At 43.9% G+C, this 16,846-nt stretch overlaps 1 pseudogene; it reads right to left on the reverse strand.

The window, feature by feature from the left end:
- Positions 1-4,229: 4,229 nt before the first annotated feature.
- On the reverse strand, positions 4,230-6,533 carry LOC127486344 (GDNF family receptor alpha-2 pseudogene; annotated as a pseudogene).
- Positions 6,534-16,846: the final 10,313 nt, after the last annotated feature.

The raw sequence follows: 16,846 nt of genomic DNA on the forward strand, positions 1-16,846 counted from the left end.
AAGTGAATGGATGGAGGGAGGGGGAAGGGAAATATGGTTATCATCAGATTTGTAGCTATGAAATACATGAAAAATCCATTTATACTAATACAATTTTCAAAATATTATTGAATTAAACTGCTTAGCATTTCCGTGACTTAAGAGACTGCAAATTTTCTGTATTTTTAAAGGTGTTTAAAAACTATTTATCTATATCCATTACATCTCTTTGTGATCCTATTTCTGCTTCTACTGAAATTTTCATTGATAAACACAATTATCAAAATACAATGTGTGTTGAAATTACACATTTGTCTGTTTTTCATATTATATTTGAATTTGTAACTACTACCTGAGTAAATTGTCAATAAACTAATTTATGTCAGTCTTTGCACAGAAGCTTCAGGCTACCTTAGTTTTCTGTATCAGTTTTAGGCCATCAGTTCTATAAATTAGGAAGGTGTCCAATCAAATATGTTCATAGTATCTGAGCACAATCTATGGCTGATTTCATCTCCCTCATTAGGAGGAGATTGCATTTTAGCCTTATGGACATTCATGTAAATTGAAATACAATTTCAGTGTAGAAATGTAGGATTTTGTTTGATCTTCAAAATCATTGAGCTCACTTTTCTTCAAAATATTCTAATCTAGACCAATTCCAGCCCTGTGAACCTGTAGTCATGACAACATAAATTTTTATTGTGAGGTCATCATCAGCTCCAACATTTTATAAGCTATCCTGGAAACCTTCACATTCACAGTGCCTCAGAGCCACCTTAGTCAAGGGTAATGATTCTCCACATGTGTGTGTGTGTGTATATACATATATATATATGGGCACATATTATCATTCTCCCTTTCATGGTGATAAACTTTTGACTCTTTTCTGGTAACTGACATGGTATTTTCTTTACTTATTGTTGACTTTTTTCTGTTATTTCTCAAGTTTTATGTTTATCTAATACATATTGCTTCACCCAATTCTCTTGTGTTTGTCTTGCTATTATTGCTGCTACATTGTTGCTTACTGCTATTTCCCATCATCAGAATATAGGTTATATACTCACATGCATATTCCTTTTTAATTTTTTATGTTTTATTAATATTAGAAAATAGATTTCAGGGACTGATGTTGTGGCGCAGCGGGTTAACTTCCTGGCCTGAAGCGCTGGCATCCCATGTGGGTGCTGGTTCAAGACCCGGCTGCTCCACTTTTATCTGGCTCTCTGCTATGGCCTGGGAAAGCAGTAGAAGAGGGTGCAAGTCCTTGGGCCCCTGCACCCACATGGGAGACCCAGAGGAAGATCCTGGCTCCTGATTTCAGATCAGCACAGCTCTGGCAGTTGTAGCCAACTGGGGCGTGAACCATCAGATGGGAGACCTCTCTCTCTATCTATCTATCTCTATCTCTCTCTCTCTGCCTCTCCTCTCTCTGTGTAACTCTGACTTTCAAATAAATAAATAAACCCTTAAAAATAGATCTAATGTATTTCATAGATACAGTTCTAAGAAGACCACCATACTTCACCCTCCCTCCCTTAATCCTCTCGCTTTCTTTTCCTTTTTTCTTTAACTTTTGCAATAAAATACTTTAAATTTACTGTATAATTACAAGTATAATGCACCACTATCATAAGGTTTAACAAGTAAAAAGTAGAAAGGTCACTTTTATTTCTATAATATGTATACATCAATGATGTGTAGTATAAGTCAATCCTAGTACATAGAACCATAGATAACCATGGTAAACTTTTATTGTGGCTTAATCAATTTCATGAAAACTTAAATTTTCAAAAATCTATGATTTTAAAAATTTTCTGGGAGTAAAATAATTTGAGACTCTTAATCCACAAGGATCTTCATATCTGCTGATCATACTATTATTTAACCTATATATTATTAAATATGCATTATTTTACTTATCATTGTTTTTATTTTTTTATTTTTATTTATTTATTATTTTTGACAGGTAGAGTGGACAGTGAGAGAGAGAGACAGAGAGAAAGGTCTTCCTTTGCCGTTGGTTCACCCTCCAATGGCCGCCGCGGCCGGCGCGCTGCGGCCGGTGCACCACGCTGATCCGATGGCAGGAGCCAGGAGCCAGGTGCTTTTCCAGGTCTCCCATGGGGTGCAGGGCCCAAGCACCTGGGCCATCCTCCACTGCACTCCCGGGCCACAGCAGAGAGCTGGCCTGGAAGAGGGGCAACCGGGACAGAATCCGGCGCCCCGACCGGGACTAGAACCCGGTGTGCCGGCGCCGCTAGGCGGAGGATTAGTCTAGTGAGCCGCGGCGCCGGCTTTATCATTGTTTTTAATGCACTTGTGTGACCTATTTTTTTCATTAGTATCTGATTGTGAATCAGAACTGCTATTATTAATCCCAGGACTTATTGGGGGGCTTTATCTTTGTCACATGGACTTGATGGAAATAATCTAAAGTGTCTTTGCAATTATTTCATGTCCCCAGATTCTTAGAGTCATCTTGACCCATTCAATATTTCTTAGTTCCCAGAGGTTATATTATTTTAGTTTGGCTGAAATTCTAGAGAATTATAAATTAAACTGCCATGTTGAATGCTCAAAGTGTAGCTGTAAATATGAATATTGCTTTCTATGAAGCTCCAGGTAATTTCCAAGACCTTTGCTTTATTTCCATTCACTTTGTCCCCTTATTTTCCACTTTAAAGGTAATTGAATGAACTATTTTTTAACAAATTCTCTTTTATGTGTTTATCACTTTATTATTACTCCTACAAAATAGCATTTCTACCCTCAGTAACCACAATGTAATTTATATCTAATAAGTAAAAGGTTTTTAAGTTTTACTTTGTATTTGAGTTTATTTTTTATTTATTATTTTTTTTTTTACAGGCAGAGTTAGACAGTGAGAGAGAGGGGGGGGAGAGACAGAAAGAAAGGTCTTCCTTTTTCCTTTGGTTCAACCCCCAAGTAGCCACTAAGGCTGGTCCGCTGTGCCGATCCAAAGCCAGGAGCCAGGTGCTTCCTCATGGTCTCCTATGTGGGTGCAGGGCCCAAGGACCTGAGCCATCCTCCACTGCACTCCCGGGCCACAGAAGAGAGTTGGACTGGAAGAGGAACAACCAGGACAGAATCCAGTGCCCCAACCAGGACTAGAACACGGGGTGCTGGCGCTGCAGGTGGAGGATTAGTCTAGTGAGCTGTGGCGCTGGCCCTGTATTTGAGTTTCTGAATATTTCCCAATTATATCATCAAATCATAGTGCATACCAGTGCTAGCACCCTGAGCATGTGACCATGTTTGTTAGCTTTTTCATTGTGCTGTCAATTCACTCCAGATTCTGGAACAAGCAATTTCTATCTTCAAAACTTCTCAGAGACATCTAGGCCAGAGTACTCTTTGTTTCAAGGATGCTTTTCACCCTTTTTGGATTTTTTATGGGATTACTTTCCTACTGATATTGAAATTTAATAGTGCTCATGTTGTTCCTTTAAGATCACTCTGGAAAGGGCAAGACCTGTTCTGGATTTTAGTTTCTGCAATTTTTTATATGATTTTGATTATATTTCTAGGCATTTATTGTTTCTGCCAAAATACTTTAATCACTCATGGTTATCACAACATCATTTTATTATAAAAATTACACCCATCCATTTCTGTCTTTGAATTCAAAGATATTACCTACATATAATTTCTATAATTTCATTTTCTTAGTGTATCTTGATCTAGCATCAAGAGCCCATAGACAGCTGCATTGGCTTTCTCATTGTAAGATTATTAGCCCTCTGAAAAATGTCTAAGTTGTCTTGGAATCCTTCATGTACACAGTATTTCTGAATGGTTTATCACCAAAGTATTTGTTCATGCTATGAGAATCACACATTTTTAAACTATTTTGTGGTTTTAGGGAACTCCGAATTTATCACTGGTACTGAGATTTTTGGTAGCATCAGTCAACACAAGAGAATACCACAGATATTATCCTGGTAACTGCCCTGATGTTTACTTGGTTTAACTTTTTTAGCTTTTTGTAATTATCTAATTATTATTTAATTGTAACGGAACATTGTGTAGCAAATTGCTTTTATTGGCTCTTACTCTACCATTGCTCCTGCACTAATTACAGTAATTAGCATATAATTGTAACACATGTATTCTTTTTTTTATTGGCGCCTTTTGCTTAATTAACCACAAATGCAGACCAGGGGCCCCAGCCCCAGCTGGGCTGACAGCAGCCAGGCACTCAGAGGGAGTGGAGTGGCCAGGGGCTGTCTGTTCCCATTGTAGACAACGTTATTAAAAAGTAAACTTTAGAATAACACCTTTTCATTCATCTTGGGAGGGAGGAGTGGAAGGGGTATTATTTCGATAGGTCCATTTCTTAAAAAAAAGGAAAAAAACAGGGAACCACAGGACACACGGATGTGATGTGCATATACACACATTTGGAAAGACTGTATGTACAGCTGACTTAGGTCTCAGAGATGGAGGGGGGCATGGGCATGAGAGGGGCATGCAGACAACTGCTGGAGACCTGCACCCACCGCCGGATCCTGCTGCCCCTCTCCAGCGAGACCACACCCACCCACCCAGCACCAACAAAGCCTCATTTCTCTCTGACCCTAAAACTCTTGCCACCAAGGAGGAAGAAGCCCCCACCTCCACCCTGGAGCTGGTGCCCCAGGTGAGCTGGGCTGGGCTCTCTGCCATCCGTGCCTCCCAGGGAGCTCAGGGTACATCACCCCTTCTGCAGGGGTCCCCTACCCATGCCAGACTCTGGCCCACCATCCTGCTGAGGGCACAGAAGCAGTCAACACTCCTGAAGCTAAGAGGAGGGGCAGATGGGACCCACAGGTTCCCAGTGCCCATTGCCCCTGGCAGGTGTCCAGCATGGGCTGCCCTGCCTCAGACTGCAGCAGGCACAGTCACAGTCCCCCTGGCAGCAGGGGTCTTGGTCTCTTGCTTCAAAGGGGTCCAGAGAAGAAAACTCCAGCCGATGATGGAGGCTGCCACCCTGCTTGTCTGTCCAGCTTAGAAAAACTTCTCCAGAGAAGAAACCTGGGAGGAGACAGGCTCAGAGACAAGACTCGCTTTTGTCCTATTTTGTTTTGTTTTGTTTGCAAGGTGTGTGTGGTTGTCTCGTGTGTTTCTGTGTCTGCTGTGTCAGGCAGGAGTTCTTGTCAGAGGTGCTTCCAGAAGCCTTGTGGACACAGTTCCCCGGGGTGGGGTCTACAAGGACCAGGTGAGCATGAGGAGGGGGAGTGCGGTCAAGGCAGCTGACGGCCTGGCTCGGCTGAGGCCTGAGTTGGGTTTGATCACCTTGCTGCTTCCTGGGATGATGTCTGTCATCAGCTCCGTGAAGGACAGGCCCAACTCTGGAGCTCCTGGCCTTCAGCCCCTGCTCCTGGACAGAAGGGCAGGTGGTCATGGCACTCATGCCCAGGCCAGTGCTGTCACCCAGGTCATCCGGCAGAGAAGGCATCTTCTCCACCCGAGGGCCTACGTGGCCAGGAAAGAGGGGCCCTTTGGGGACATGCTCACATCTGTGCCATTGCTGAAGGCCTGGATGGCATTCCAGAGGTGCAGGTTCTCAGTGAAGTCCCTCAGGAACCTCTCACAGTCTTCCTCTGTGTTCCCCCGCTGCGGCAGCTGCACCACACCAGTGGGGCTGGAGTCCATGTAGTGGGGTGTCATGTCTTAGCCAACCATGCCCGCGTAGGAGCCCAGACACACTTGTTAACTGTCCCCTGGGCAGCAGGTGAGTGTCCGGTAGCAGGCTCGACAGTTGGTGTGGAAGTTGGCCAGCCTGGACTGGCACAGGTGGTCGGTGCGGCTCAGGGCACGCAGGTCCAGACAGGTAGGCACTCCTTGTCCTCGTAGGAGCAGCTGGGCAGGATGGTCTGGTGGCGGCGCTCGCACACGCCTGGTCTCGGCAGGAGCAGAGGAGCATGTGGTAGGTGTACTTGCTGGGCACGCAGTTGAAGAACAGGCACAGGGCCTTGTGGCACTGGCAACAGCTGCAGAGCTCCGTGTGCGAGCTCCTGGGTTGAGGATGGAGATGTAGGAGGAGCGCAGCTTCTTGCAGTTGCCGTTCAGGTTGCTGGCCTGGTTGCTCTTGGCGCTGACCGCCGGGTCTGCCCCTGTCCCTGAGAAGAGGAGGCAAGCCTGAAGACGTCGGAGAGGTGAGAGGTGACCGGCTGGCAGGGAGAGGCCTCCTAAAACTCCTCCCCCTCGGTCAGCCCCGGGTGGAGGCTCCAGTAGATCTGCAGGCACTGCAGCTCCTTCATGCCCCACTTGCAGCGGCCGTCTCACAGCGGGCTCTCCTGCAGCGCCTCCGGGGCCGCCTGGCACTCCTTGTGGGCCAGCCCGGGGTTGCGGTCGCGGCCCGCCAGGCACTGCCACAGTGTGCGGTAGCTGGAGCTGCAGTCGGATTCCGCTCCGCACAGCTCAGTCGCCTGGACACAGTCACCAGGGCGCCAGCGGTGGAGCTCGGGCCCTGCAGGGAGAAAGGGCTGGCCGAAGAGTGGAGGGTCTTGGCTAAGAAGAGGCAGAAGGCGTTTGCCAAGATCACGTTAAATAAATCCCACAGGTTTTTTGTTTTTGGGTTTTTTTTTTTTTTTTTTTTTTGGCTTTCTCCCTGGTGCCTGGGCGGGAAACTCACTGGCTCCCCCCCACCCATCCTGCTGGGGCGCAAACCCACCCACCCGAGCCTCTGCACCCTCCTCCTCCTCCCGGTCCCCACCCTGCCCCGTGGCAGCAGATGCCTTTATTTTGTTCTATTTTGTTTTAATTTACTGTTATCACTTGTGTGAATCATCAGTATCCTAGGGACAGCCAATTACAACAATATGATATCATCAACAAAATGACAATTTCTATTTTGTTACCAATTTTAAGTACCCAGTTTTTAAAATCTTGTCCAGTATATTCATTTTCACATTCCAGGTGGTATATTTTTAAATCTTACTTTAGTTCTGATAACCCACAAATTATCATATTGTTATATCATATTGCAGCCACCTGGGGAGTGAATCACTAGATGGAAGGTGTCTCTCTCTCTCTCTGCCTCTGCTTCTCTGTACCTCTGCCTTTCAAATAAATTAATAATTCTTAAAAAATTAAAGATCAAGACTTCTTAAAATCATCAGCTAACATGTTTTTTAAAAGATATATGTATTTATTTGAAAGGTAGATTTACAGAGAGAGGGAGAGAGGGAGAGAGGGAAAGAGGGAGAAAGGGAGAGGGAGAGAGATCTTCCATCTGCAGATATTGACTCCCCAGATATCTGCAACTGCCAGGATTAACCCAGGCTGAAGCCACAGCCAGGAGCTCCCTCCAGGTCTCCTACATGGATGGCAAGGCCCAGGCACTTAGGTCATCTTCTGCTGTTTCCCCAGGCCATTAGCAGGGAGCTGGATCAGAACTCAAGCAGCTGGGACTTGAACTGGCACCTATATAGGATGCCAGCATCATAGGCAGTGGCATTGCCTACTCTGTCATGATAACCTTATTACTAACAATATGTTAAGAAAACCTTGTTGCTTCTATAGAGGGGACTAAGTTTTAGTTTTATGTCAGTGTACTTCTGATACTAAAGCTTAAGTTTTGAAAGACATAAATCATTTTTATTTAACTTCTGTCAACAAATCTCTCAAAAGATTTAGTTTTTTTTACAAACTCTTAATATATTTTAATTTGTAGGATAATTATGATTGTTACTCAAAATATATCTCTTTTATTCTATAGCTTTACATATCAAAAACACATTTTTATGTTTAATTTTTAAAAATATTTTTAAAATTACCTACCTAATTTTCTATTTTATATTTTTACATTTAATTTGAAACATTCCCTTAAAAAATATCTAAGAGTTGGGGCCAGTGCTGTGGCGCTGTGGCACTGTGGGTTAATGCCCTGGCCATATGGGTGCCAGTTCAAGACCCTGCTGCTTCACTTCCAATCCAGCTCTCTGCTTTGGCATGAGAAAGCAGTGGAGGCTGGCCTATGTCCTTGGGCCCCTGCACCCATGTGGAGACCAGGAATAAGCTTCTGGCTCCTGGCTTAGGATTGGCACAGTTCTGGCTGTTGTGGCCATTTGGGGAGTGAATCATTGGATGGAAGACCTCACTCTCTCTCTGTCTCTTCTCTCTCTGTGTAACTCTGACTTTAAAATAAATAAATAAATCTTTAAAAAAAAAAAACAAGAGCAAAAGTTTTTAATAAAAGTACATATAGCTGTTTCATTCTATTTTATATATTTTTCTTTTTCCTTTTAAATTTTTTTTGTTTTTTAAATTTATTTTTGATTTTACTTTTTTCCTTTTCCTGCTTGTTCTTACATATAGAAATTTTGGCCGGCGCCGCAGCTCACTAGGCTAATCCTCCACCTTGCGGCGCCAGCACACTGGGTTCTAGTCCTGGTCAGGGCACCGGATTCTGTCCTGGTTGCCCCTCTTCCAGGCCAGCTCTCTGCTGTGGCCAGGGAGTACAGTGGAGGATGGCCCAAGCCCTTGGGCCCTGCACCCCATGGGAGACCAGGATAAGTACCTGGCTCCTGCCATCGGATCAGCACGCCGGCCGCGGCAGCCATTGGAGGGTGAACCAACGGCAAAAGGAAGACCTTTCTCTCTGTCTCTCTCTCTCACTGTCCACTCTGCCTGTCAAAAAATAAATTAAAAAAATTAAAAAATAGAAATTTTGCTCTTAGTTATTTTGAAGTAGTCTTGAATTGTCATATATGAATACTTTTCATAAATTTTTAAAATTTATATAAAAGGAACAAATTTCATGTATCTCTTATGTACAGTTTTTTTAAAAATAATGATATTTCCAAATTATCCTTGTAACCTCTTTTGCTCCTACCCTCCCTCTTCTTTCTTTCTTTGTCTTTGAGTTTCTGCAATGACATACTTCCAATTTATTTTATAATCAAAAGCTGACCCTTCCACTAAATAAAGAATTCAACAAGCAGTAACTAGAAAAAGCACTGTTCCTCAGGTGTATACATAAGGAATATAAACAATCATCAAATCCAAAAATGTAAATTTCATTAATATATGTTACATTTTTATGCTGTATATTTACAAAAATCTAGGAAATCATATAACATTTGGCGTATTTCACTAAGCCTAATAGTCTCAACTTGAATCCATTTTTGTTGTGAAAGGAAGGATTTCATTCCTTTTTATGGCTCAGTGGTGTTTCATCAGGTATGTATTCTACAATTTCTTTATCTAGTCCTAAGTTGATGGATATTTTGGTTGATTTCATATTTTAGCTATTATGAATTGAGCTGCTATAAAAATGGGGCTACAGATAACTCCTTCACATGCTGTATACTAATAATTTATACAAGCATACTTTTAACAGACCCAAAAATACTGTTATTATAGATTTAAGAAGCCAAGCCACTAAATTGATATCAAAATATTTATCATATTTACATTCACCTAGTTCACATTTAACAATTATATTTAGTTATGAAAACTGAAACAGCAGGCAAGCATAGTCTAGTTAAACTGTAATCCCTGAAACACAGAATGCTATTTTATTTTGACACGATGTTAGGTTATATTTATACTTTTAGGATCTTAAACATTTAACTGACATAAATATGATCCTGATTGGCAGGAAAACACAGGCACAAATACATGTTAATAAACAAAGACATATTTATTTTATTGGAGCTATTTATCAAAAAGTTATAGAAGTCCCTTGAACTAAAAAGTATATAGCATAAGTTAATAGTTCTAGATTGAGTGCTTAATACCCATAAGCCAATTAAAATATAACTCTTAAGTGACTTTTAATAAGTAGACACAAAATACAACATGTGTACAATTTTACACATATATCACAGGAAAAATATCAAGCAGTTTTCTAACAGGTATAAAAAAAAACCTTTTCCTTTCTTTCCTTAATAACATTGACCAATTAGTATTTTTTCTTGCTTTTAGTTCCTTTAATTAAACAGTTTTTGTGGATAACATAAGAAGTAGTTTTAACTATCACAACATCTCAGCTGGAACATGCAGAAGAAAAAATACAATTTGAACATTTATGTCTCAAAACAACTCTAATCCCAGCAAATGTGTGTTGAACATTTTCTCACACAATGAAAGCTACCTGAATTTCAGAGGCATTAATTGATACCCCAATAAAGAGATGCTTTCTAAGGCATTACTCTTACGAGTCTTCTTCCTCATTGGCAGCTGCACCAGGGGCTTCCGTGGGAAGCTCCAACTGGCTTTAGGGGAACAAGGGAGTCATGGACCTCATTCTTTGGAATCTAATACATACATAAGGCCATGCAGTATTTCCAATTTGTTCTCATAGATGAATAATTATAGGCTGCCCAAATCAGCTGGGATAGGGCTCAGAAGGCTTTTGGATGGAATTTGAGTTTCCATATTTTACCAAAGATTAATTCTCAATGTACTCACCCAAGGCAAATCCTCCTTGCTGAGGGACTGGCACTAGAATCTTAGATTCTTGTCTCACACCAACCGGAACTGGAACAAATGACCAGCATGAGGTCCAACTTGCAGGAAGTCTAAATAAATGGCAGAGAAATAGGGTTCCCAGTGTCCAACGAGTTCAACTTACCCAGTCTTGGATCCCTGGGACTTTGTCCCAACAAAATACTCAGAGGCAACCACTGTCACAGTGAAGACAGAAGGGAAGGCATCCACAGAAACGGACTCCGCAGCTTCGGGGATAGCCCTGAAATCCCAGCCATGACGTCAGCTCACCGAGAGCCGCCTGCAGGACACAAGCAGTGATCAGCTTCTCCACTCACACGTGAGGCCCAGACCCCCACGCTGGCTGCCACCCGTTACCAGTCAAAACACTGCCCGGCTGCTCACCCCTGAGCAGCCAGTTCACCAGCGATGAGAGCTGTCGCAGGGAGACGCAGCATTCTCCGAGGAAAAGCAGACCCCTGGGATCCCAAACAGGCCCTGTCCAAGAATCCTGGCTCCTTCGAGAAACCTGTTTCCCTTCTCTGACTCTCATCTCTGGTGTGCGGCCTGTCTGGAGGCCAGCAGCCTGGACCTACTCTTGACCCCTATAAACACTGTGGCATTTGGATACGAGATGCAGACGTGTCAACCATTCACGTAACTGCCAAGCCAACTGTCCACTCTACTGCTAGCTTTTAGGCACAGGGTTCCCCCAGCCTCGAGCTGAAATCATTCCCTCAGTCAGGGCGAGTGTGGACACCTGAGAAGTCCGCGTGAGCTGACCCCAAATCCACACCCTGGTGTGGACCCCAAGGTGGACACAGCAGCAGCTGCGCCCGCCGCCCCCAGCCCAGCCCAGCTCTCCGGCCTTGCACCGAGGAGCAGACCCCGGCCGCGGGAAGCCAAGGAGCATCTGGGGTCGGCCTTGGGGCGCCATCTTCTCACTCCAGCGCCGCAGAGCCGATGACGGCACCAGGCTCCGGGGAGCAGCTGCCGGTCTAGGACTGAGGGTGCCCTCTCTGCGGTCTGCAGCGACGCCCAGTGTCAGGCGACGTCTCGCTGGGCCCACGAGAGCCCTGGCGGCAAAGGGCGGGTCAGCTCGGGCCGCAGCCAATCCCTGAGAAGAGAAAAACTCGGGCACTGTGACGCGTGGCGGAGCAGGGGCAGTGCGCCAGCCCTCGAGGAGTGTGTGAGCGCACATGCGCAGAGTGGAGCCGCGGCCCCAGTTGTGCGCATGCGCCTCATACTCTGCGTGGGCATGGTGGGGCTAGGACTGGCACCTCGGACAACTTGGACCCAGTGCACTGTCTCCCAGTCGCTCCCGGCGCGTTGTTGGCCAAGCAGGTGTATGTGCGTCAATATCTTGTCTGCTCTCTGGCCTGCGTGCCTGCCGACAGGAAGAACAGAAGCATTCCGACATGAACACAGGAAAACAGTTCAGGTGTTCAGAATGTAGCAAGCAGGTTTCCGTGAGACTCGAGTAGTTTTCCATTGTAGCTGAAGTTTGTCCGATTCTAGGCTTTGACGTCTTATTTTTTTTTTTTTAGTTTGTTGTCTTTCCCACGTTGACTAGTTATGCCTGCTACATGACATGCATGGGTAATAAGAATTTCCTTATTCAATAAGGACTTTTAGTATTATCAAAAGTGCTGATGTGTACACAGATTTATAATTAGCTATTTTTGATTTGCAAAGAACTTAAATTTAATCATATTTATTAAAATTTTACATTTTACTTAAATTTTATATTTTAGACAGGAATAAATATAAAGAGCTGTCCAAACAGATTGAGAAACAGGAGAGGATGAGTGAATAGAAAGATTGTGGGAAAACATATCCTGTTGATTGCTGGGGTGGTGCTGAGGTGCGTTGGGTTAAATCTCCACCTGTGATGCTGGTATGGACACAGGTTCGAGTCCTCTCGGCTCCATGTCTGATCCAGCTCCCTGTAATGTACCTGAGAAAGCAGCAGAATTTGGCCCATGTGATTGGGCTCCTGTCACCCACAAAGGAGACCTGGATGGAGTTCCTGGCTCCTGGCTTCAGCTGGGCTCAGCCCTGGTTTTTGTGCCCATTTGGGTAATGAACCACAGGACTGGAAGATCTCTCTCAGTCTCCCTTCTCTGTTATCTTTCCTTGTAAGTAAATAAATAATGTCGTTACAGAAAAATGACATCTGATTGGTGTTTTCATTTGTACTCTAGCTCCTGCCACAATTTTATCCTTAGGGTTACTACAGGGTTCAATGTAAATGGTCCACTCATGACCTTGACTGACTTGCCAATCCTTGGCCTCTTCTCTCACCCAGGGAGATTTCTCTTCCCTTGATTTGAGTCATCCACAGTCATTCCCTGGGCCCTGTGATCCGGAGCTCTCACACTTCTGAGACCACTTAATTGAAATCTGTTATGTGTACTGAGTACTTGTCATCTGAATTGGCTTCCCTGATGGTCCACTCTGTTCTAAGACCTTGTCAGGATCTTCACTGTGGATCTTCTTATCCCCTCTACCTGTATCACTTCTCTAGCTCTGCATTTCCTTTTTATCCATTTTATATTCCTTGGCATCTTTTACAAATTTCTGTCTACCTAGGATTTTGGTTCTTTCGTCATTCCTATCTTCCCATTCTAGAACCAAAATGTCTCCCTAATGTTCCTGGAGAGCATGTGTGAGCATATAACCTGAAAGAGAAGTAGAAGCAGCCAAATGAAAGCTTTGCAGGTCTCTGGCTTGATTTAACAATAACACATGATGAAAAAGTTCTGTAGATTATTGTTAAATATCAGTGTAAGTACCCACATATTCAGTAGATATGAGGTAAGAAGGTATGTCAGAAAGTTTTTGGAAAAATAAAATCTAAATGTTTACTTTGGTACAAAAATTTTAAATCCGTGACTATGAATGGTCTTCAAAAACTTCAAGGGAAGCCGGCATCGCAGCTCACTAGGCTAATCCTACGCCTTGCGGTGCCAGAACACCGGGTTCTAGTCCTGGTCAGGGTGCTGGATTCTGTCCCGGTTGCCCCTCTTCCAGGCCAGCTCTCTGCTGTGGCCAGGGAGTACAGTGGAGGATGGCCCAAGCCCTTGGGCCCTGCACCCCATGGGAGACCAGGAGAAGTACCTGGCTCCTGCCATCAGATCAGTGCGGTGTGCCAGCCACAGTGTGCTGGCCGCAGCGGCCATTGGAGGGTGAACCAATGGCAAAGGAAGACCTTTCTCTCTGTCTCTCTCTCTCAATGTCCACTCTGCCTGTCAAAAAATAAAAAAATAAATAAAAAAAGTTCAAGGAAAGTGTGTATTAGGAGGGGACTGGCACTGTGGTGCAGTGGGTTAACGCTCCTGCCTGAAGTGCTGGCATCGCATATGGGCACTGTTTCAAGACCCAGCTGCTCCACTTCTGATCCAACTCTCTGCTATGACCTGGGAAAGCAGTAGAAGTTGGCCCAAGTGCTTGGGCCCCTGAACTCGCATGGGATACCCAGAAGAAGCTCCTGGCCCCTGACTTTTGATTGGCTCAGCTGCAGTCATTGCAGCCATTTGGGGAGTGAACCAGCAGATGGAAGAACTCTCTCTCTGACTCTGCCTTTCTCCATACTCTGTCCTTCAAATAAATAAAAATAAATCCTAAAAAAAATTGTATATTAGGAGAAACCATACATGGATTTCAAAATTTTTGGCTGCAAAATTAATGTTTTAATAAACATTTTATTATGTGATGTTAACTCTACACATAATCAACATTTAATGTGTTAAAATCCATTTTTGTTTTTATTTATTTGAAATGTAAAGTCAGATCTAGTCTCTTATTCACTTGATGAATGCCTACAACAGCTAGGGCTCAAGCATGCCAAAGCCAGAAGCCAATACATGGATGGCTAGAACACAAGTACTTGACCTTCATCTCTCTACTGCCTCCCAGGATGTGCATTAGTGAGAAGAATGATTGGAATTGTGGCAGGACTCAATCCCAGGCATCTGATATGGGATGTGGTTTTCCTAAGAGGCGGCTTAGCCTTTACAACATAATACTTGCCCCTTTATTCAATTTATCCATAGACTTTTTGATGTACCCTCTTATGACATATGAGAGTGACCATGATGAAAAATACAATATTGGATTGACTTAAGATGAAATAGAAGCAATTAATCCCTGGAATTTGTTGTCAACTTTTCAGGGTTGTGGGTTGACATTCTTGCCTGAGTGAAAAGCCTGGGCTAGGTAGTTTCTTAGGCGGTTCTCACTCTGTAATTATTGGTGCTTGGACATTTTCACATTAGAATCTGTACCTAGTAAGAGTAAAAGGAATATACAGAATATCTGATTCATGTTTTGCTTGGTCTCTGAAGATATTTTAAAGCAGTTTCATGTTGTACAGGATATTTCTGGTTAGCCTTTTTATTCAAACTACTATGAATTAAATAAAACATACTTACCAAGAAGGGTTTTTCTTTGAATAAATTGATTCTTTTAAGGTTTTACCCTTTCTCCAGGTTTGAAATTATTAGACTTTCAGCAGAGCACAGGAGGATGAACCTGGAAGTGAATGGGGAGCAGAAAACAGTACACACATCATTTCTATGATGACAAAGCATCCTCAAATGTGTTTGGTGGATTCAGTTGTTGTATTGATGCTGATTAATTATGAGTGCCATTTCAAGTCCCATCTGTGACACTTGTGATCCAGCTCCTTGCTAATGTGCTTGGGAAGGCAGTAGGAGATGGTCCACATATTTGGGACACTGCCACCCACATGGGAGACCAGCATGGATTTCTCAGCTCATGTATTTGGCCTGGCAAAGCCCCAGCTGTTGTGGACATTTGGAGAGTGAACCAGTGGATCAAAGATTTTCTCTCTGTCCCTCCCCCCACCTCTATCTGTGCCTCTCAAAAATTAAGTAAGTCTTTAAAAGTGAATAGAAGGAAGCAAGAGCAAGCATTTGGCCTAGAGTTTAGGCTTTCCATGTCTCACATCAGAGTTCTCATAGCTAATACCAAATTCTGCCTCCCAGTTATGACTTACTGCTAGAGAAGAACTGGGGGGTTGGTGAAATAATGACTCAAGCCGTGAGCTTCCTGCCACCTATTGGAGACTTGGATTGAGTTCTGGGTACTTGGGTTTGACCTGGTCAAGTCTTGGCCAGTGCTGATAGTTTGGGTGTGAACCAGTGGATGGGAGTGCTCCCCTCCCCATTTCTCTCTCTGAGCTCTCTGTGTCTCTGCCTCCCCCACGGTAATGACATAGAATTCTCCTTCAGTAGTGTGAGACTGGGTTTTTCTTTAAATATCCAATGAGACAAAATCTGTACGTTCTTACTTGAAAAGAAAATGTCAATAATGAAACATAATTAGAGGGTACTAACAATGAAGCATAGCAGGTAACACCACTGATCACAGGGCTGGACTCCATATGGATGCCAGTTGGAGTCCCAGCTACTCTGTTTCCAGTCCAACTCCCTGCTAATGCACCTGGAAAAGCAACAAAGAATGGCGCAAGTTCTTGGGCCCCTGAAAGCACATGGAAGACCCAAAGAAGGTCTTGGCTCCAAATTTGTTTCTGATTGTTTAAGTGATCTGACAATTTTCTGTATTTCATTTCTGGCATATCCTCGATCACTTCTCCTTCAGCTTCTATTATTTAAGATTTGTAGTGTCGGCCGGCGCCATGGCTCAATAGGCTAATCCTCCGCCTGTGGTGCCAGCACACCAGGTTCTAGTCCCGGTCGGGGCACCGGATTCTGTCCCAGTTGCCCCTCTTCCAGGCCAACTCTGCTGTGGCCCAGGAGTGCAGTGGAGGATGGCCCAAGTCCTTGGGCCGTGCAGCTGCATGGGAGACCAGGAGAGGCACCTGGCTCCTGGCTTCGGATCAGCATGGTGTGCCAGCTGCAGTGCACCAGCTGCAGCGGCCATTGGAGGGTGAACCAATGGTAAAAGGAAGACCTTTCTCCCTGTCTCTCTCTCTCTCACTGTCCACTCTGCCAGTAAAAAAAAAAATAAATTAAAAATAAATTTAAAAAATAAGATTTGTAGTGTCTTTGGGGGTGGCGGCTCATAGTGTTTTCGTTATTCTTATTACTATTTTTCCTTTGTTTTTGGGAATTTCTGGAAGCTTTTCTCTTTAATATGTGTCTTGGTGCTTGTGGTGAGGTTTCCCTCTGCTATCAGCTGCTATGTGTCTGTGCGTTGCAATTGGAAGCCCGCAGTCCCAATTCCAAGAGTCCTGCTGACCTTTCCATCATGAAGGGGGTGGGTGCAAGAGCTTGGTGCACTAAGCCCTGGCTACTGGGGCCGGACTCTCTTTTCACTGGTGCATAAAATGAGCTCGAAATTTCAATATTTGGGATTTCTCCTTGTTATACAGCTTGCATGGTGGAATTTACTCTGAAATGTTGTGATCCTTGTTCCCAGGTGGTAGGTTTTGTAGAGT

Source organism: Oryctolagus cuniculus, chromosome 17, assembly GCF_051225735.1.
Source record: "Oryctolagus cuniculus isolate XC-2025 breed Fujian yellow rabbit chromosome 17, ASM5122573v1, whole genome shotgun sequence".
Classification (NCBI taxonomy): domain Eukaryota; kingdom Metazoa; phylum Chordata; class Mammalia; order Lagomorpha; family Leporidae; genus Oryctolagus; species Oryctolagus cuniculus.